The sequence below is a fragment of the Alligator mississippiensis genome, chromosome 2 (genome assembly GCF_030867095.1).
Source record: "Alligator mississippiensis isolate rAllMis1 chromosome 2, rAllMis1, whole genome shotgun sequence".
NCBI lineage: Eukaryota > Metazoa > Chordata > Crocodylia > Alligatoridae > Alligator > Alligator mississippiensis.
The window spans coordinates 66,559,449-66,582,348 of NC_081825.1; the positions used below are offsets into that span (position 1 = coordinate 66,559,449).

General features: G+C 41.6%; 1 long non-coding RNA gene across 2 annotated transcripts in view; it reads left to right on the forward strand.

The window, feature by feature from the left end:
- LOC109281597 (uncharacterized) overlaps positions 1–22,900 on the forward strand; it is a 140,807-nt gene that overhangs the window by 21,812 nt on the left and 96,095 nt on the right. For both annotated transcript variants that reach the window (XR_009459498.1, XR_002088264.2), the window contains exon 3: positions 10,108–10,227. This is a non-coding gene — a long non-coding RNA (uncharacterized LOC109281597). The remainder of the gene's footprint in view (positions 1–10,107; positions 10,228–22,900) is intronic.

The window sequence follows — 22,900 nt, forward strand, 5'->3', positions numbered from 1 at the left end:
TCCAGTGGTTTGGTTGCCTGTTCTTCAGTATTTACTTTGTGCCTCATGAACACACACTTGGAAAATATTGCATTGGTTATTGTTATACATTTTTTATTTAATATCTTTATATGATTCTCTATCTGGATTCTAGAGAGGCTATACAGTGCTAATTGAAAGCAGTTCATGCCTCTATGTTACATACAGCTATCATTCATGTGAATCACTTTTTTTCCCTCTCATATCTGACCTTAATTTCTCCAAACTGGGAAGTCTAATTATGACAATTCGGCAAATCTGTCTGTGTCCAATCTGTGAATCCTGGTTAATTTAATGAGATTACTTTATTATGAATTCCTCAATGTGTAGCAAATTGCCATGGTCTGCCAAAGTCCCTGAAGTATCTTACCCATCCTGTCTGGAAGAAATTAGGAACAAACAAGATGGGTCATTAAACTTAATGACTGTGCTCTGGCAGGCCAAAAAGTATCTTATCAGGAAGAAAACTTGCTTGATAGATTTACCTGCAGGAAGAAGGAAATTGGGAGTAGAATTTCCAAATGGGGGGATGAAGAGTAGTGCATCAGAGCAAGTGTTTTAAAAAGTTAAAAAAGGCAGAGACTCTTGGAGGGAGAGAGGATTTTTTTTTTTGACAACAGGACCAGATAAGGCCAAAAGAAGCTGGCTAGAGGAGAGAAAGCTTTGACTTCATGTTCTAAAAGAGAAAACATGAGAGAGGATGTCCAAGTAAGGGGACTTGGAATCCTGGAAGAAACTCTTTTCAAAATCCTGCAGTGTATTTCAAATTGATGAGAAAACCTAGGCAGAAAATAGCATGTAGCTGTTTTATTTTGTCTAGATCTGTGTATTCCTTGTGCTGCCTAAAGAGTGATTGGTTATGGAACATTATGTAAAGCCTGTGTGTTACGTGCATCAGGTATGACGTCTGTAGAAGGGTAAAGTGTACAAACAGGGATGTTCAGCACACCTTTTCCCAGAGCTCTAGCCTGAAGCAACTAGCATGTCTATTCTACACAGAGCTATTAGAAACTCTGATGAGGGGGGAGGAGGGAATCCAGAAAAAAGAGGCCGCAGAGAAAAGAAAGTTTAAAAAGCAAATGGTTCCACCATAGCAGAAGCCAAACAGTTTGTTTTAAACCTGTATGTGTGCAAGTATTCACATTCCTTAGGTCAGGCTAAAAAGGATTCTCACAATCTAAGCGTAGGTCATGTTCAGCAGGAATTAAGTCTAGATCAGAGGTCAGCTACCCCCGGCATGTGTGTCAGATCATGGCATGTGAAGGCATTTTGTTTGGCACATGTGCCACAGGGCAGATGGCAGGAGAGCTGCAAGGGGCCCAATCCTTGTTGTGGCAGTGCAGCCCCTGCCTCTTCCTCTTGTCTGCCCTGAGGCGCCTGAGCAACAAGCTGGGCTGGGGCTCTGTGGATCCTAGTCCAGCTGCTTGCAGCCTCCCTGCTGCCTGCTGTGAGCAGCCAGGACTCTGTGATGGGTTGCAGGGGCCTGCTCAGAGCCTGGGCTGGCTGTGGCAGGTGGCAGGGAAGAGCCTGGAGTTATGTAGCCACAACAAGGATCACAGCCCTTGCAGCTCCCCTGCCATCTGCCCCGGCACTCCAATATTCTTACAAGTTGAGGTTGTGGGTGTTTTTGGCGCTCTGCCCCAAAATGTTGCCAACCCCTGGTCTAGATTGATAAGGGCTAGGCTGATATCTCAAATGCCTGCATGGTTCCCCCATTGATTCAAGTTAGTTCACTGTCCTCTGGCATCCCAGCATGCATCCTAGGCCTTTCCCAGCCCTTCCCCTCAGAGAGGTGCTTGGGCATTTGGGCTGCACTTGGCTGCTCTAATCAAGTGCTGAGCAAACGCCACCCCTGGCCTGTCTTGGGACTGGAAAAGTCCAATCCCTCTCTCCTGTCTGAGGGGCCCAGGTAGACATGGGGAGACCAAGGCAGCCTTGTTCTGTGCACACACCCTGTTCCAGGGAGTCTCCCTGGGATGTGAGAAATGGGTTCCTTGGGTGAGACCCCTGGAAGCAGGGCTAAGGGGACTGGCCCCTGTGATGCCCTGACTAGCAGCATCTCTGTATTCTCTGAATTGTCTCTGTAACAGGGACCAACATTGGGCTCCCTGTTACAGGCTGCTATAAAGAAGAGGGAAAACACCTTTTCCTGTTTTGCTGCACAGAAGAGAACACAGCCCAATGGCTTGAAGTTGCAGTAAAGTAGGTTTAGGTAAGATATCAGGAGAATCTTCTTCACTGTGAGGATAGTGAGGCAGTGGGCTAGACTGCCTAGGGAAATTGTGAACTCTCCATCACTGAAGTTGTTCAAGAAGAGGTTGGATAGCCACTGGTTGGGGATGATCTATATTCTGTCATGGGTATTTCCCATGAGTCTGGGCTTTGCTGGTTACCCCCAACACCCTCCCCTCATTCTTTTCTGCTACATGTGTCAGTTTTTTTTAAAGCCTTCCCAGAGGCATTGGGCGTTTGCTAAAGCCAAGTCTTGAGACTTTGACTGGGGTCAAAGCCAGGAGGGAGCAAAGCTGGAGGTTCCTGGCTAGAGTGCCTTGCCCCTCTAATCAGGGTCAGACCAATCACCATTTTTGGGGTCAGGAAGGAATTTTACCCCATGGTCAGAGTGGTAAGGGTTGTGCAGGTTTTTTTTGCCTTCCACTGTGGTGGGGAGCATGGTTCTCTACCTGGGATTACTTGAGCACAGAGGTGGTGCCAGAGTACCCTGGAGTACCATGGTGTTCAGGATGGCCTTGTCCTTAGCAGCCATGTGAAAGTCTTTGGCCAACTCCAAGATGCTTGGTGGCCATAGGGTGCAGTAAGTGGCCCTACAGGTGAAACCTGGCTCCTTGGTCATGGGCATGAAGGCAAATGCCAGTATGATCATCTGCCAGGCCATCTCCAGATGGGCGCATGTAACATCTCATAGCCTTAGGCAAGAGTTGTATAGGGTGATAAGAAGGATGCACAGCAGTTCCTGGGTCCTTGGGCTTGGGTGTACGTAGTAAGGCACCATGGTTGGAGGTGGGCAGAGAAACTGATGTGTGTGCAATTAACAAGAGAGGACACTCACTCTGGGTCTCTGCTGGAAGTCTCTGGGTAAGGTGGGAAGAAGAGGCTGCTGTGAGGGGGAACTCCCCCAAGGGTGTGAGGGTGTGATTCCCCATGGTGATCAGCCAATTAGGATGCTTGGCCATGCTTGGCAATCTCTGGCACCCTGGGGAACCTGCACAGCATTCTGGGATGCATGCACAAGGACTCCCTGTTGATGGGCCTTCTTCCCCAAAGACAAATGCCTGCACACTACTCTGTCAATCCAAGTTTAGGTCACTCACACTAAACCACATGACTTGAACCAGTTCTTCATGGTTTGTGAATGCTGGTACATACCCTAAGACTGTGACATCTATACACAACATGGCCACCTCCAAAGTCAGTGGAGCTTTCCTAAATTCTGAGATGTATGACTTATTGCTGGCCTGTAGCAGAATTGTCATATTTAAAAGACCAGATTCAGTAATGCTTTATGGGTACTGCAGAATGCAAAACAACTGGAAATTCAGCTTCTGTGGCCATGTAAACCAAATGTATAACTGCTTTGCACTATTGGAAAAGGATGGAGCTGTTGGAATGTACCAGTGATCCTTCCCCAAAATGTTTCTTTTCATTCTATACTCAATAGCTGACCTATAATGAATGCATGTTTGCTTAAATTTTTGGTGATGAAATCCTTTAAAAATACTGGCAGAAGGCAGGGGTAGGGTGGCACCTTAGGGCACTTTTACATGTTCTCTGGGAATGGGGAGGTAGCGTGTTAATTAGAATGTCTCCTGCAGACTCCAGTGCCATGTATATCAGCACCAATACACGTGATGCTCCAGGTGCTTAAATTATAGTGGTCTAATTAAAGCGCTCCCTCACAGCATGTCTATAAATACTCGTATTATTCATGTAGTGCTTAGAAGAGTCAGGTAAGAAATGCAGCATTTTCTGAGATCTAACCAGTATTTTATAAATTGATGCCTCAAAAGAACAGATGGTGTAAACTTTGGGTATGGTTCTCATTCAAGACTGGTAAAATATCAGGTGTCATTCATGGTGAGATCAGGCTTGTCATCTTAAGTGTATGGATGGATCATGGATCTTTCTCATATTGACCTGATGGTGATGTCTGCCAGTGCTACGCATATTCTGCTGTCTAAGAATTGTACTTGATCACTACAGGTTTTGTTTTTGTTTTTGGGTTTTTTTGGGGTTTTCATTTCTTTTATGTTGTAGGTAGGGAAGGGGCAATTTATCTTCCTGCCTTCTCTGCTTGCTATCTTTTGGAACATGGATTGAGTTTTATCTTTACAGGCCTAACAGGGCTAGATCTCAAGTATGTCTGTGCTCCAGTCACTCTATATGATGCCTGCTATCTTAGAAGATGAAGAGATTTTTGTATTATGAGCTTTGTTTAGGTTGATTTTCATTGTACTTTGTTGCATTTTATGGGTTGTGCCTAGAACAGATGGTAGATATTTACCATGTGTATGTTAAATTATTATTTTGAAGCTTACATAGCATGCCTGGCACAACTGGTGTAAAGAATGTGTTGATCTGTACATAATTTGTAGCATACATTTTCAACAACTTTTGATATATTCATTCTAAAGGCAACCCTTTTAATTCCCCAGTTTCTTAAAATGTTGTCCAACTAGAAGCCTAGCTCCCAGTATTTTGCTTTTGTATATGCTCAGTGCATTGAAAATTGAGATGTAGAATATGGGTACACTGCAGATGGAAGTGTGGTATAGAGATAGTTGAGCTAGATTTAAATGGAGTACACTGAGAGCCAGAACCAGTCTAGCTTTGGCAGTATGGAACTCAGCATGCCTACTTTATGTTGCTGAGAAGCAAGGTAGATTAGCTCACAGTACATTTTGTGCTACTGTGGCTAGACTGCTTGTAGTAGTACATTTAAAGCAACATGCTTCACAGACTGCATTCTATAGTTGTAGAAAAATCTTAGATGATTTTATAATCTCTGTAGTCTTAAAGATAGTTTTTTATGGAACACACGCCCTTTAGAAGTTGGCTCTACATAAATCACTCTTCACTTTTCAGTCTGAAAAAGAGAAGACTCGGGGGGACTTGGTAGCAGCCTACAATTATATAAGAGGGGTACATAAGGACCTGGGAGAACAGATGTTCACCAGAGCTCCACAAGGGATAACAAGGTCTAATGGCCATATACTCCAGGAAGGCTGATTTAGACTAGACATAAGAAAAAAGTTCTTTACGGTGTGAGTGTCCAGGGTCTGAAACAGACTCCCCCAAGAGGTGGTGCAAGCACCTACTCTGGACTCCTTCAAAAAATATGTGGATGCTTTTCTTGCTGAGGTCACTTGATCCCAGCTGACTTCCCGCCTATGGCGGTGGGGTGGGGAGGGGGGGCTGGACTCGATTTATCTCATGAGGTCCCTTCCAGCCCCTAATGTAATGTCTATGAAATCTATGAAATCCTTTACATCAGACACACCAAAAAGAATCCTTCCTGTGGTAGTATGCAGGTAGGGCTGTCCCTACTCACTGCCACCATGTGCAGATCCAGGGACCGGCACACTCCAGGGAATCCAAGGACTCCCCCGACATGCACATGTACCCACACCCACACTTTCCCACACACACTCCCACCCTCCACCATAACCCCACACATATCCATACCCCCTCCACCGCCCCCACCCCAACCACATATCCAACACCCACACCCTTCCACATCCATCCCTCCACACCCCCCACATCTCTCTACACCCTCCCCACATATACCCTCTTACCCTCACCTCACACAATATCCAAGAGTAAGACTGTATTTTGAGCTATTATGCAATTGCCTCTAGCTACACTATGCAAACACATGTAAATCAGGGCAAAATATTAAAAAAAAATAAAATTAATATAAGTTATAGTAGATATTTGGTTTTTTTTAGTATCTGTTTAGGTTTTTTTTTCTGGTTTCAAGATGTCAGCAATCCCCACCCCCGGAGTACTTGCAGGGCAAGAGGAGAGATTTCGAGTGGCAAAGGTCAGGGGTTAGTTGGTAAGACTTCTAGTCCCAAGATAGTGACTAGGGGGCGGGGCACCTACCAAGGGGTGGGACTACCCTTGCAGCCCTTGACATCTCTCCAAAACTTGTTAAGTAGCCCTCCAGCAGAAATAATTGCCCACCCCTGAGCTAGCCAAACTTTATTCCAACCATGAGGTCAGTCTAATAAAAGATACCCCAAAAATCCTTGCCTGTTGCATAATTCTTTGTCTGTCACAGCTACAACATCACTCCAATACTACCATAAGTAAGTATACTACCATGTTGTTGTAATGATCTGCAGTAACATACTGGGATGGAATAACAAGAAGATTAGAATAACAAGAATAAATCAAGTTAGTGTAATGTGTGGGTCATTTGTACAGTTCTACCCAACACAGCTTCTTTCTTGGAATCTCCAATTAACTGCAATTGATTGCCAATGGAAAAGTATTTATTTATTTTTTTTTTAGCTCTGCTTCTGAGAAAGTTTCATACTTTATTATTGAAGTAACTTGATAGTATCACCAGAGTTATTGAAGTTCTACTTATTACCACAATATAACGCACTGAAAAGCCACCCGACACATGATGTGTGCACTTTTGCAGTTGTTTTATACATAGGATTTATTTTTGGATGTGCAGCTTTAGAGGTATTATTGCAAAATGTATTAAATTCATTCAGTCAGTAGTCTCTAAAGCCACTACTTCTATTTTCATGCTGCTACTTGGATGAGTTCTTAAACATTCTTTGTTTTTGAACCAGGACTAAGGAAAATATTTTTGGTCTGAGTCTGTTGTCACTATAGAGCTAATGTATTGTATTGTTAAGAACAGTGAGGACTCAGTTTGTGCACATACTATGAAAAGTTTACCACATTAACTATGCTAGATTCTCAGCACCTAATTCTGCATTGTTTTAACTTGATTGACTACGGAAAATTCAGTCAATTAAGAACTGTGTGTACATAACTGAAACTGAATTTTGCCCTCATGGCCTGTTTCTGCTCTCAGTTACTCCTTAGTAATGTTATGATGATCAAACTACACAGTGAATGTGCATTGTATCTTTGAGGAAATATGGTACATAGAACAGATCCTGCAAGACCAAAAAAAGCAAAATTTTCTAGATACTTTCAGTGTGATGATTTCTATGCAAATATTTTTGAAACTGGGAAAGGCATCTCACTATTAGAAGAGACCTTAAGAAAAAAGAATGAACAAGTTTGTTTGCAGTGTATCATAAATAGCAAACTTAGGTGAGAAACTGAACAGTAGGAGAGAGTGAAGTTAGTTCCCCCCCAAGGTTCTTTTCAATGAAAAATGGAGGACCCCCCTCTTTGTCCTCAACCCCCCAGATTCTTTTCAATGAAAAAGTCTTGTGGAGTTATTTTTGGTTAAAATGCATGGAAACAGAAAAGATAGTGATTTTCTTTACTTCAGTAAAATAATGTTTGATTTGGCTTTTGGTTTTCAAAAATGTTTTTAGCAAAATCAATGTTTGTTTACTGAAAGCAGTTTTTGAAAACATTTGTTTAATGTTTTTATCAGAAAGATTAAAAAAAATCTATAGACAATTTAGAAGAAAAACCCTAATTTTGTCTCCCCCTCCACATTTCCCTATATCTTTAATGGCAGTTTTTGACCATCTCTAAATAATACCTAGGCACCTATGCTGCTTATCCTACTGTGAGAAACATTTTATTATTGTAGCCACCTGTGCTCAGTTCTTTTGCATTTGTATTATGGATTCTTTGGACCAGAGACTCTCTTCTGTTATGTTTTATTAAGGCCCCTGGCACATGTTACACTTAAGACATGATAGCATGTCTTAAGTTGTTACCTAGCCACACATTAATGCAACTAATGGTGTGGTTAAAAAAAAGAATAAGCCACAAAAATATATACAAACTTTGTGGCTTGTTCCTATCATGCCATTAACTGAGGCTCCCAGACATGGGGTGTACTCATGTTGCTGAGAGCCCGGTCAGCTAACAGCTCTCAGCCTTGGTGGCACCTGGAGCAGCCCCATGGCAAGCTTCACAGCAGCTGTTAGTCTCCACCCCTCTAGTGGATGCACTTAAATACTCTGGATTCTTATTTGAAGTCTCTGGGATTATCTCGTGAAAATCTTGGAGCTCTTTATTTTTGCTGAAATGAACACCGCAGCAACACTGAGCGACCCAGCAGTGAGACAGAGCAGCTGGGAGAAGGACACTTCCCCTGGTTCCATACTTTCTGCTATTAAGTCGCTCAGAGCGGTTGGTCTCAGCATGGAAAGGTGGGCAGGGAGACCATGTTTTGGAAGGTGGGAAGGGGTAGAGCAGCTGGGAGTTGTGCATCCCGGGATGCTGGAGGAATGAAAGTAAAGCATTTTACCTCCCACAACCTTCAAATAATACCTGGAATGGCATGGGTAAAATGTGTCAAAGATAAACTTTGTTCCCAGTGGCTTATCTTAAAAATGTTTAGAGGGTACCTATGATGGATTAACATCCTTTAAGAGGTGCATGCTCCTATAAGTGCCTTTATGACGGTTTGAAGGTAACGCGTAACATGGCCCTCAATGATATCTCGCCTTCTGCCAAATTACATGTTAAAGAACAGTACTATCTGGGTGCCATACAATATATGATGATTAAAGATTTAGTAAGTGCTTTGCTTTGATTGCCAACCGGGTAGCAGCAAGATAGAGTTGATGGCTAATCCTCTTCAGAACTGTCTGAGCTAGTAGCTTGCCATCTTCTACTTAGGTAAGCATCTATCTTAATGTCTTCTAGAGAGATTATGTTGTTATGTGTGTTTTCTTTTTCATATCTGCTTCAGGTGACATTTAATCTTGTCCCTTTGCTAAAGGACTTTAACAAAGCGATGTGGTTATTAGTGATGTGGAACAGATTCTTAAGAGTCCTGAACTCTCTCTGACCCTGACAGAAAATAACTAGTTTACTATGCACACAGCAGACAGTAAGAAATATCCCAAAATAAACACTGAATGAAAAGCAGGTGTAAACTTAGGAGAGAACACCCTTCCTCCATCTAACGTTTCTTCACTGATCACACAGAAGGATCTGTGTACTATTAAAAATGAATTTTCAAAGGCTGTTCTCATAACGTTGGCAATGAGTCAATTATTAAAAGTAGCAGACCCTCTATTGTTTCAGATTTTGCAGTATATTACATGGGGAGTTCAATTAAGGTCAATAAAAGGTCAATTAATAATATTTTATAAAGATATAAATATTTACACTCTTCCAGTCCCACATGAACATAGAGTAAAAACACCTGTCTTAACTGACTGCTAGGACAAAGGCAGGATAGATATGCACCTTTACAGACTAACTAAAGAAGATATATATATACAAGCTTTCATGGGCTGAACCTCACTTCATATTTTTAAGAAATGTACAAAATTAAACCTCAAATTAAGCAATAACTTACTGAAATCTGGAGTATCAGGAAATAAGTATCAACCTGCCATCTTAAAAATGTGTAAGAAAACTTCAGAACACGGGGGAAAATGGGCCACTTTACAGTAATCCACATAGTAATAAAACACACAGTAAGCCATAAAGGTCAAGAAGGAAATAAATTATGGTATTTGTGTAGCAAGACATGAGGGAAAAGATTGATATAGCAAACTTATAAAGAGGTACATACAAAGGCAATGAAAACAACTTTGATTTTACTGAGGTAGTTGCACATTCAAACTGTTTCATATAATTTTTAATAAGAAGCAATCCATTCATTGGGTATGAGAGAGAGTGGGAACAGAAGTTTTGTTAGGTAGCACAAGCCTGAGCTTTTATTTATTAAGTTTTTAAAAAGTTGCCATCTATGGTTTATCAGGCACTAATTGTCTTCTAATGATTGCGGCATTGGCTCTACTAATTGTTTAATGATTTTTCCAGCAGTTAATCCCTTTTGGAGATTGCTTTTTCTCATACTTAAAGTTCAGTTATATGAATTGTTAAGCAATATTACTTAATGAACCTCCTTTGGTTTATTTTTTTCTGTTTTTTCTCTTTCAGAGTAATCATTCCCATATGTATCATCAGCTGCTTTGTTAAACAGATATCACTTACATCAATAAATTATAGCCAAGGATCGTTTGTTTTTCTGGACAGATCCAAAATGAGATTGAGGTTTGAGTAAGTATTTCTTTAACAATGTAATTTATTATTTAAGAATGATCCATCATTTAAGGCTTTGTGCATAAAGTGAAATAAAATGACTTGCAAGTAATAGGCACTGTGACCTTTCCTCATGAACACTGTGTTACTGAAGTAAGTGGGACAAAATTGTTCCTGCTGTAAGTTTACTGACTGAAGTGCAGCTACAACATAAGGAATAAATCTAGCCTCAAGGGGCTATAGTGGCCTTAAATGGATTGGGACTTAATTGTCTGAGAAACAATAGCCTGATTCCAGTTGTGCCTCTAAAGCACCTAAGTGCCACTCAGGGAGGTTTTTAGGCACATAAATCACAGACTGCCATTAGGACTGTTTTATGAATTTTACATTAAATAGTCATTAGATACAATGGATAATTAGCATTGGGAGCAAGGACTTGAACCTAGGTCTCCTACCTCTCATCTGCATGCCTGTATCATCTGGCTACAGAACCATGCTTCCTCTTGCTTGCTCATTAGAGTGTTTATACATTTTGTATTACCTAGTCATTGAATAAAATAGATGAACAACACTGGAAGCAGAAGCTGGGAGAGCACAGAGTGACTAGAACGTAGGGTTCCCTCCCTCCCAGAGCACAGTGTCCATCTGACTGGGCCATTCCCTCTTGCTTTTTGTCCTTCTGACTTAGCTGCCCAGTGACCTGCCTTCAACAGAAAGGATATCAGATATCCTCAGGTCTATGAATTCCATGGCCTGATAAGGGCATTGTCCTAGGAAGCAGGAATGAATGTCCAACCCTCTTAGGGTGATAGGGCCCCAGAACGTAGGTCTTTCACTTCCTGAACAAGTGTCCTTACCACTGTGCTGAATTTTGTGAGACCACTTCCTAGTTTGTGCGCCATGTATGTCTTCTCCAAGGGCATGGAATCACAATAGGAAGCCACCCCATTTAGTTAATTTGAACAAATAGAACTGTGATCTGGATTGGAAGTGTTTTGTGTTGTCTTGGAGTCTTCTGTTGACAAAAGGGGAGAGGTAAGCATTTGGAGAAGAAGAAAGTGATCAGGAACAGTCAGCCTGGATTCACCAAGTACAAGTCATGCCTGACCAACATGATTGCCTTATATGATGAGAGAACTGGTTTTGTGGATACAGGGAAAGCAGTGGACATGATATACTTTGACTTCAGCACAGGTTCTGATAAAATCCCCCACAGCATTCTGGCAAGCAAGCTAAGGAAGTATGGGTTGGATGAATGGACTATAAGGTGGATAGAAATCTGGCTGGATCATTGGGCTCAATGGGTAGTGATCAATGGCTTGAGGTGTAGTTGGCAGCTGGTATCTAGCAGAGGGCCCTGGGGTCAGTCCTGGGGCCTGTTTTGTTCAATATCTTCATTAATGATCTGGCAGATGGTATGGACTGTACCCTCAGCAAGTTTGTGGATGACACCAAGCTTAGGGGTATAGCAGATATGCTGTAGGCTAGGGCTAGGATTCAGAATGACCTAGCCAAATGGGAGGATTGGGCCAAAAGAAATCTCATGAGGTTCAACAAGGACAAGTACAAAGCACTGCACTTAGGATGGAAGAATCCCATATACCTTGACAGGCTTGGGGCTACTTGGTTAAATAGCAGCTCTGCAAAAAAGGACCTTGGGGTTACAGTGGTCAATAAGTTGAATATGACCCAACAGTGTGGTCTTGTTGTGAAGAAGGCTTATGGCATACTGGGTTGCATTAGTAGGAGCATTGCCTGCAGATCAAGGAAAGTGATTATTCCCCTCTGTTTGGCACTGGTGAGGCCACACTTGGAAACCTGTGTCCAGTTTTGGCCTCCCCACTACAGAAAGGATGTGAATAAATTGGATAGAGTCCAGTGGATAGCAAGGAAAATAGTTAGAGGGGTGAGGCACATGGTTTATGAGGAGAGGATGTCAGAATTGGGTTTAGTTAGTCTGGAGAAGAGAAGACTGAGGTAGGATTTAATAGCAGCCTTCAGCTACCTGAAGGGTGGTTCCAAAGAGAATGGACTGATCTTGGTGGTGAAAGGTGACAGAACAAGCAGAAATGGTCTCAAGCTGCAGCAAGGGAAGTTTAGGTTAGATATTAGGAAAAACTTTCTCACTAGGAGGGTGGTGAAGCACTGAAATGGGTTATCTGGAGAGGTGGTGGAACTTTCATCCTTGGAAGTTTTTAAGGCCTGGCTTGCCAGAGCCCTGGCTGGAATGATCTAGTTGGAGATGGCCCTGATTGAAGCTAGATACCTCCTGAGGTCCCTCCCAGCCCTAATTTTCTATGATTCTGTGATCCTAGGTTGGTGGATATCTATCTGGAGTGAAATAAATTTGGGTATTATACACAATAGCCTTGCTCTATGAAGGCAAAGCTGCCTGTTGCCTGTCCCTGCAATGGAAGAACTATTCCTGAAATCCTTTTTCATTTCTAAGACCCTTAAGTAACGCTCAGGTGCCTAAATGTGATGCAATTCCTCTTGGCTCAAATTCCTAAAAACCGTTAACACATCAACTATCATAATTCACTTTTATTTTAGCTTTAAGATTAAATCTAGGAAAGCAGCTAGTAGAAAGATGATTCTGACATCTTATGTATTAATGTTTATTTCAGAGACTCATGCAGAGTGTCAATTAGCTACCTTAGGGGAGAAATAGGATATGAGTCTGTGTCTTTGCAGGGTTGACTAGGATTTGATTCTGGGGGTACATTAGAGTGTTCATCGACGGAATAGGTGACCTAGGCAACTTAAAGTGGAATTGGATTATATTTCTCAAGGAAATCTCCTGTGTCTGAGAGAAGTGGCAAGCTAAGTGGGTTATGTTTTAGTGACTAAATAGGATTTGGGCCAATTTGTTGCATTTAATATAGGCTCTTATACTGGCTTTATCATTGCAGTAGTTGAGCACCTTGCTGTAGTGCATTAGGTGACATGACTAACATTAGTCATTTGTTATGTGTTTCCTTTTCTGCTCTCCACTGCATGTGAACATGAATGTCTTGTTTTCCTTTTGTAATCTCTCTCTCTCTCTCTCTCTCTCACTCTCTCACACACACACACACACACACACACACTCTTATTGCTTTGCTTTTAGAGTAGAGAAACCAAGGTCAAATACATTGACCTTTTGCTACATGTGAATTTGCAGGGTCCCTGTGTAGTATTTCTGCAAGCTGGGTAAAATTCACTTACGTGAATAGGGCATGCTACCTCCATTATGAACATATCTCCCCCAAGCATGGACAGTGTAATATGATTCTATCAGACTACAATTTAATCTGCTCAAAATTGCTGAGTCAGGTGGCTCCCAATTGGGGTGGACTCCAAGAAGACAAACATGAGAGACAAACTAAGAAGAGGACTCAAATCTTTTTGCATAGTGTCAAAGATATATGGCACAGCCATGTTGTCTAGCTCACAGGGCTCCCCATGGCAGGCCAGTCGGTGGTAGCATTAATTGCTGCAGCTCCTAGAGCCACTGCCAAATTTCTGGCCCTTCAGGCAGCTCCACCAGATAGATGGCAATGCCCTGTGTTCCGAATCCAGCCTGCAAACCAGCCCCATGCTCCATATTTGGCCTGTGGGGCTGGATGAGTTTGACATGCCTGGCACAGTGTTTAGGCCACTTGCCCAGGAGGTAATCATGGCTGTCTGAAGCCAGTAGAAACAGGGTGTTAAGGATCTTATAAGAATGGATCTCAAAAAGACTACTTATTATTAATTTCCTGCATGCGACTATTTGTTTTACTGTCTTGGGAACGTGGCACCTTTCACTTCATAAATGGTGAAACTTGCCACTTCATAACAGGTCAGTAACCATAAATAACAATCAATGACCTATAAACTACTCTAGTAAAAAACTTTGCCATTATATGTTGTGGTTAGTGATCTTTTCAAAACATGTCTGTGTGGTCTCTGCCATCACTGAGTTGATATTCTCTCTATTGCTGGGGAGAAGAAAATAAAAGCAAGAAACTTTGGGCCAAAACCTATTGTCAGAGCAGCTGACCTAGCAAAGAAGTGCATCCAGCTCCTGTACAGTGAAGACTGTGCATTATGAAAGCCAATTTTTCTGGTGTTTTATAGCCCGTGACAACAGAAATTGGACATATCTCTTTCTATGCCATCTCATGTCTCAAAGTTTATAAAGAGCTTTTTTTCATACAGCTGTTTTCTAAAAGTAAATGTAAGATGACAGAAATGCCTTTTGCCATGATGATATAACACTTAGACTATTTCTTAACTAATGGCAAAAATCCACTGAAGTTTGCCTGAGTGAGTGACATTTTGAGTATCATCAAAAGCATATTTATGATCAAAGGAGCATGACATAGTCTTTAGATTTGGAGCAAATGCCATTAAGATAACATGATTCTCTCTTAAAAGCAGTAGACCATGTGTGTCATCCTGGTCACTTCATCAGCAGCTATTTTTTGATATGATGAGGTGGGAGTGTTGATGGGCATTGGTCCAAATCGGAAACAAATTAACTCGGAGTCTTGAAGGACTAAAACATTATTAAAGCGTTATCTCCTGTACCTCCCCACCTCTCTAAAAAGATGGAATCCCATATTTTGAGAACACGCAAAATTAAAAAAATACAATTGAGAAAGGCATGGTAAAGTACTCATGAGACCATTCAAATTCTGTTAGGAAGGGATATTTCATGTGTGCACTCTTAATATCACAGTGGTAACAAGTAGACCAAAAGTGTAACTTTGTATTTTTCTGACCAAATGGGATTTAAGAAAGAATATAGCTTATGCCTTTGGCAGGTGAATGAAAACACGTGTATGTCATATTTCTTTTTCACTTTTTGCCCAAAGATACAACAAAAGGGAAATAGTGTTCTCACAAAATGGTTTAATGAACAAAAGGTTTTGGATTCCTGGTTGATAACCATTTGCAGATGGATGTAAAAGGCAATACTTCAAAATGTAAAAAATAATCAATGTGAATAAAAATTGGGCTTTGAATATTTTACTGCAGCATTATTACTTCCTTTATGTGGTGTGTTTCCAATTTGGAAAAGTAAAAATGCAATTACAAGCAGAAAAAAAAATATCCCCCAATAGCAACTCTATTTGCTTAGAAGATCTAATGGTTTTATTTTCAAGCTTAATGCCTGTGTGGTTCCACAGGCCATAATTTCTAAATCCATCAGGAATACACTGTAATTCTGTTGCTCTCAAAACTATCTATAATGGATTGCTTTCTTTTGATTTGTAGAGTGACATGGTAAGCAGGATTAACTTTCACCCTCTTCCCCCCAACATATATATATTTCAGACCGCATTAAAAAGAATTAAAAGGGGAAGTCATAACTGTTAGATTAGATCATATTTTTGAATTTTGGACTCTAGGATCTCTGCACCCAGGCTGTTAAAACTAAAGAAGATTGATACTTAATGATGTTTCTTGCCCTTTGCTCACCTTGTCTAAGACATAAAACAGATTTGACAAGCTTTTTAAAAGAAGTGCTTGGAAAAAAGCAGAAGACAAATGAGATAAAGAATGGCAAAAACAGGCTCCAAGAAAGACTGCACCATCTCAAGAAGAGTTGGGGCATACCTTTAGGATTTTGGAAGCTCATGAAATATTTCTTACAGTACATATAATTGGCAATTAAAAAACAAGGTCATTGGCTTTTGACTGAAGAGTTTTAAAAGTAAGAAGCTGGCTGGATTTCATTCTTGATTGAATAAATATTACTTCAGTCCAGACGCATCTTCCCTAAGTCACTACTGTAGGCAGAAACCCTTGGGGTCAGTAAATAGAGAACATAAAATACATCTATGCTAATTTCTGAAATCATTGGATCCTCAGATGAGTAAACAGGGAAATACTGAATAAAATTTGGGGCGTTATGTTACTTCTGTAGTTGGCACTGGGATGACTGCTGTTGAAAAGCTATTTTCAGTTCTGGTGTCAACTCTTTAAGAAGAATATTGAAAATTTAAGGAGGGTTAAGAGCTAAACCATAGGACAGATTAAAGTAGTAGAAAATATGCCTTATAATGTGAAACACAAAGAGATCCCTCTTGAGTTTCTATATTTATAGAATATAAATATAGAATGCAATAATGCCAAGTAGGAAGGCCCTAGAACTCCCAGAACTTAAACAAAGAATCTGAGCTTGAGTAAAGGTTGTTCTAATTTTAGGTTTAGTCTGACTAAAATATGAGCTTTGATCATATGATTTTCAGTGAAAGCTGAAAATGCGAAATAAATAACAACATATGGGAATCATGGATATTTAAAGATTTTTTTTTTTTTGGGAGTATATATGCCTACCAGTCACAAGTATAAACCACAAATATTGTTATAGTAATTAACAAATACAGCATAAGGTGAAAAATGGAATTAATCTGTGAGGTAGAACCCCCAAAATAAGGCTAGCTAAGGATGAAATGGATGGAAGGTGAAGCTAGAAAAAATCAGACGAAAATAATATACAGATTTTTACCAGCAATGGTAAGTAACTGTTGTAGGAACATATCAAGGATTGTGTTGGATTTTCAGTTACTGGAAATGCTTAAAGCAATTTTTCTTTAAGATATGCTTCAGTTCAACAGCACCTTTTAGACTTGAAGCAGGAATTAATTTATGGAAGTCTATGACCTGGTTATTCAAGAGGTCAGACTGGATGATCACAATGATCCCTTCTGGCATTAAAATCTGTGAATTGGAGTTGATTCTCAACTCTGCCTCATTGATTTTTATGCTGGCATATCTCCATTGACTTCAGTGAAGAAGGTATTACCTGAGAAGAAAAGAAAATAGAGTTAAAGGAGAAAAGACAAGGAAGAGAAGGAGAATGAATGACTCTGTTGAAATGACCTTTTCTTTTGAGTTTGTTCAAGTGGAAGAGAAAATTAAATGAAAATTCCTAAAACTCTACTAGTGGAAAGAATTTAAGTGTATCTGAGCAATATCTATCCTAATGCTGAAAATGCCAAGTTTTCTTTAAAAAGTTTCTTTCTTATATGCATCAGTTGCTGTTTTTCTCCATTCACTGCATGAGACAGCATAGCCTCAAGTCTAATGTTATAGGCACCTGCTTGAGGAAGCAAAGCATTATTGCAGCCAGGAGGACATGATAAATCTGGCTTTGCCCAATATATATGTTCTAGGGCCTAAGTGCAAAAATCACATGCTGTGTTCATATACATTTTATTTAGCTTTTGCTTTCAGGTAAGAAAACAATCGTACCAATATATATATTTAATTACTATACATGAGTCAGGATTTCTATTGAGTCCAATATAGCCCCATATATTTTATATCTAGTTAATATAGTATTCCCAGGTGGTATTTTAAACCCTTAAATTGTCATTAGGCATCAGAATGTAGCTGGGTCAGCATCTGGTATCAGTAGCTAAAACAGTTGGCTGGAGGCAAACAAATGCATACATTGCTTTTGTAGCTTGATGTAAGTTACACCAGAATCAGGAATGGACAGAGGTGTAGCTCTACAGGGCTACGGACAGAAATTACACACAAACTGGTATTGTGACTGGAAACTGGTTCAAATCTGGAATACAACAGAACTCCAGTTCACATAAACTCCTTTCATGGCCAAAACTGGCTTAAGATAAACTTGGAAGGACATAGTATCAAATTTAACTGACTTAGGTTAAACTGGTTGTCACGGGGGCGACCAGCTGAAAGAGCCCCAAACTGCACATGCGGGACCCCTAGCATGGGGACTATACAAAAAAGAAAAAAAACACACAAGAAAAATGCTTAACTACAGCAGGACCCACAGCACAGCCGGAGCGAATGAGGGATCCCATGCAGGTTGTAAGCCACGCCTTTATTCAGCTGAAGCTGGCCAGTGATGTCATCGGTAATCACCAGCCGGTGGAAATAAAAAGGACCACCGGTGAAGGTTGGGGAGGAGAGAGGGAGAGAGAGTCAGTGAAGACTCTCAGTGTTGATGACGGCAGATGTACACAGAAGGAGAGAGAGCCAACAGAGGCTCTCTGTATCAGCGACAACTGACATGTTTGGGAGGAGGGAGAGGTGGCGGAGTCTCTCTGCACTGGCAAAGGCTGGTGTGCCCAGGGAGCAAGAGAGCCAAAGGAGGCTCTCTACATCAGCGGAGATTGGTGTGAGCACCCAAAGAGGAAGGCCAGTGGGGCAGTAGCAAGCTTGGTAACAGGTTATAACACAAACAACGGCCAATCAGACCCAAAAGGACTATGGGGGGCTGGAAGCGGAATGCCTCAGATGACATTGGGGGAGGATGATTCCTCAGGCTGCATTCAACGGCATGAAGGGAGTGACAGCCCAAGAAGAAAAGCTGTGGCCATCCTTGGCCAGACTACGGGTCATCTCCCCTAGAGGTCCCAGGTACCGGGAGTGGGGTACTGGCTAGCAGGGATGAGGATGAAGAGATTTATAGTGAGAGTGACAAGGAGGTACATTCGTATCCTAGCCGTAGGGCTAGGGTAGGAAATTTAGACAGACCCTCCCCGACATGTAATTTTGGTTTGGTTTTTTTCTTTACCCCCTTTTGGAGGGGTTGTGTGGTGGGAGCAATGATGCCAGGGAACTAAGTCTCCTAGCCAGGAAGGAAGTCCCTGTTGAAGGAATAGGACACAGAGTAGAGGTGCTGACAAGGCAGCTCCTTTCCACCCTTCCTTTTTCCTTTTGGTTGTTGGGTAATTTTTCGGGTCCCAGGCCTGAGGCAGCTTAGGGCAGGAGGAAGACCTGCTCAGGCCGGATAGCGGATCAGTTGAACTACCTTAGGAAAAACTGCTTGGGACATGACGGGCTCCTGAGGACATCAGGGCCAAGACCACAACAGCATCGGAGGAGTGGCTGATAAGATCCAGTGACCCGCCTAAGGTTGGAGTGAGGCTGGGGAGTAGGGGAGGTGGACCCACAGACCCACAGATGGTCGTCTAGCAGACTACCCACCTTGGAGGAACCCCAGGTGGTTTGTGCCCCCACTGAAATTACATTCAAAGTCGTGGCAGGTGAGTCTGGGGGTGGCCATCTAGGTGATAAGCATCTGCCTCTCAGTTTACAAGAAACCTCGGGACAGCTGGTGCCGACTGTCTGTGCCAAGGCCGCATGCGACTGGCTGTTTGAGGCCAGGTGGTCACACTGGTGTATTGAACTTCTGTCCAAGATCATCTCCAGGTTCAAGTTAACTCAGAGCTCCCTAGATCTTTTGCACCTTCTCCACAATCCCCACCCCCCACTTTTGCAGGGTGGGTGGGCTAGCTTTGGTCCAAATTGTCTGCTCCAGCTGAACAGGAAGGCACGCTTTAGTGTCCCTGGCCTCTGATGTGGGCCACTGCAAGCATGTGGCTGCATTTCCCAAATCAAAAGTGAATGTCTGTTCACTTGCTTATTGGTTCAGTCTACTCAGCTTAGACTAACCTGTGAAGATTGAGTAGATTCAGCCTTGTGCTTTTTGATTGTCTGTACTTAGCCCTGAGGTAGATCATACAGAAGATAGCCATTATGGCACTTCCTTCTAATGTGATAGGGGAACAGGGAAAAGCCTATTTTGCCTCTAACAGATGACTACCCAGATTTGGATGTGAACAGACAAATCTTAAACCAGTGTAAATATGCTGGTAAAATTTTACCCTGGATTATTTAGAGGTAAATCTGTACTGGCTTGGATGAAGTTGGTGTGGCTTAGGTTATTCATCTGCTGTTTTTTTGCACTGATTACATTCATGTGAAATATTTCATCTGCTCTTGTCTTAGTATACATACTGAAGGCTGCAAAATGATTTTTATATAGTACATATTTTACTTTTCACAAATAAAGAGTAAATGTGTGTTTGACTTACCTAATTCATTTAGAAACAAGGCAGGATACCTTTCCTGTAATGGAAAAACACTGGTCATTCATTATAGTAACTTAGATCATTAAATATTGTGTATTTAAAAATGATCTTTCACAACAAGTTAAAAAAAATCTCTGGCATTTCTGCATTATCTCTGTATTTGTCCATATTATGTAAAATAATGGGACATGATGATAAAGAAAGAGAAAGAGAATTTAGGCGTGGAAAAGCAAAGAATTTCATTATCGTTTCTTGAGTTCTGTTTTTTAAAACATTTCAGCAGTAACAAGTGCCTAATGGCCATGCAGTAATATTGTAAAATGGCAGTTTCCTATTGCAATTGTTTATTAATTCTTAATTTATTTGTTAGGCTTATGTTTACTTTCCTCTTCTGTTGCAATGTGGTAATGATAATATATTAGAGCACAGTGTAATAAAAAACTTGTGTATACAAATTTGATGCCATGATGTGTAATTTTTTAGGTATTTGGAAACCAAAGTGCAGGGCAAAGTGACAAGGCTTCCTATAAAGGCCTGGGGAGATTTAGGTGCCTCAGAAGCGTAATCCAAACAACCTGCATACTGATCAGGATAGCCTACAGCTAGCCAGTATGATATGCTAAGAAGAGGTATGTCCTTCTTTGGAAGCTAGGTGTTTGAATTTCCAAGCACGTGGGATCCGTAGGAGCCCATGCTGACCATCAGTGAGTCCAGAGCTCACTGTGCATCTGTGACACAGCTGGGCTGTGGGGGCAACCCTTTTTGTGGACCTGATACTGCCCAGGTTCAACACCCTCCTCAGTCTGGGGAGGTACAAAGCTATAGGCTTGCAGCAAGGACCCTCCTCACCTTTCCTTTTGAATCTATGCTATTTTGCAGAAAGGAATGCAAGGTTCATGTGACCAAATGGAGAGAGAGTCAGTGTGAGCTGGCCTCTATAGCCTAGTGATTCAGGTAGCTGCCTGAAAAAGGAGAGAATTGGGTTCTAATTCCTATTCCTCAAGACTGTTTATCCATTTTATGTTAAAATATCATTGCCTAAAATTATATATATGGACCCCTAGGATCATGAACTAGAACCCAGAGCTACCTTCTACATTCCAAGTGAGGGATCTAAACCACTTGGCTCCAGACCCAGGCTCCTTCTTTTTTCCTTTCTCCTTCCAGCCCCCTGACTCTTGTATTCTTGGCTGTTCAATGTCAGTGCTTCAATTTATTTAGCATATTTTTTTTGGAATATTATTTCAGCTATCTTAAGGTGATATTGTTACCAGTGTGAAGAGCTTAAAGGGCAGCAGGTAGCATAGTAAATAGACACAAGTCAACAATGTACGACATGGTTTGAACTTGTCTGCAAGGGCATTTGTTGTCATTGTGAATTGTGAAATGCTCATTGGTATAGGTTTGAGGCACAGTGACCCTGTCCAGTTCGAACATGGTTGAGAAGTACCTAATAATGGCGTTGCCAGTTAAATCCTGGTTGACTGACTGTAGGGTCAGAGATGATGTGGTGATTCATTGGTGCTTGTGCTGAATGCTCTTCATGCCATCAAGTAAGTAAGGAAAAATCAAGGGGTTTTGAAAGGGTGGATCATACTGGACATCTTGAGGGGAGCTGAGCTATTAGTGGGTGGAATATGTCCCAGTGCACTGGCAGTGTAGGATTATCACAAAGTCTGTCTAGTAAGTTTACTTTAGCATTTGTGCAGTGGAGATGAGGGGCAGCAATGTTACAGAGGACTGATAACCATGGAACTGGAGTGGGGAGCAAGGTGCCCAACACACAAGATGCATTGTAGTATGCAGTTGAGTGTCCATTAGTTTGCTGTATGATGAATGAGCCCAGACAGGGGCACAGTGTTCTGCTACTGAGTAACACAGTGCAAGAGCAGATGAACATAGCATGGAGACATTGGCACCCCAAGTGGAGCCCGCAAGTTTGGCAAATAGGTTATTCCTTGTTTTGATTTTTAAAGCAGTTTTCTGGAGATGTGATTTGTAAGTGAAAGTCCAGTCAAGGGTGACTCCAAGATAAATTGGGTGGGTTTCAAATTTGAGAGGCTGACCTTCTAAGGTGATAGTGAGTTCATGATTAGTGCTGGCATTATGCAGATGGAAACACTTGAAACAGTCTTTGAGATGTGGCTTGAGGCACCATTTTAGGCAGTACTTTGATAGTCTCATGTCTCCATTAAGCATGAGTTCCACATTTGAAGAGTCATGACCTTGGCTGGCAAAAGCATTGTCACCAGTGTAAACAAATTTTCCTTAGTCAGTTGCAGGCAGGTCATTAAGGTACAGGTTCAAAAGGAGAGGAACCAGTACTGATCTCTGAGGGAGGCCATTGGTTTGATGTCTCTGTGAAGGGGGGTAGGGTTTTTCCCCACTTTCCTCTTACTGCATGGCAGGGAGAGCAACACTGGTTGGCTCTGGTGCAGCAATTCCAGAGGCTGGTAAATCAAGCTTTAAGTTGGTTTTCATAAGTTATAATTTAGAGAACTGTATTAACACAAAGCTGTAATGAGTTTAGTTGCGGGGATGTTAGCCTGAGAAAAAAGAATGGCTGAGGACAAGCCGATGGCCAGGGAGCAGCTCTTCCATGACTGATGGGTGGCACTGGTGAAAACCTATCACCAAGGCAGAGTGAGCCCCAAGACAACAACACCTGTTCCAGCCCTGGATGTGGTAAGGGTGAGGTAAAGGGGAGGCTGGAACCCCAGGAAGAAATAAAAAGAGTGAAATCTCATGGGATACCTGTAGGGAGTGTCTCCCAGAAAGGACATCAAGACATGACAGGCAAGAGAGAACAAATAACAGGACACGCAGGTAAGGCTATTTGTTAGATCTCACCTTGATGTTGCAAG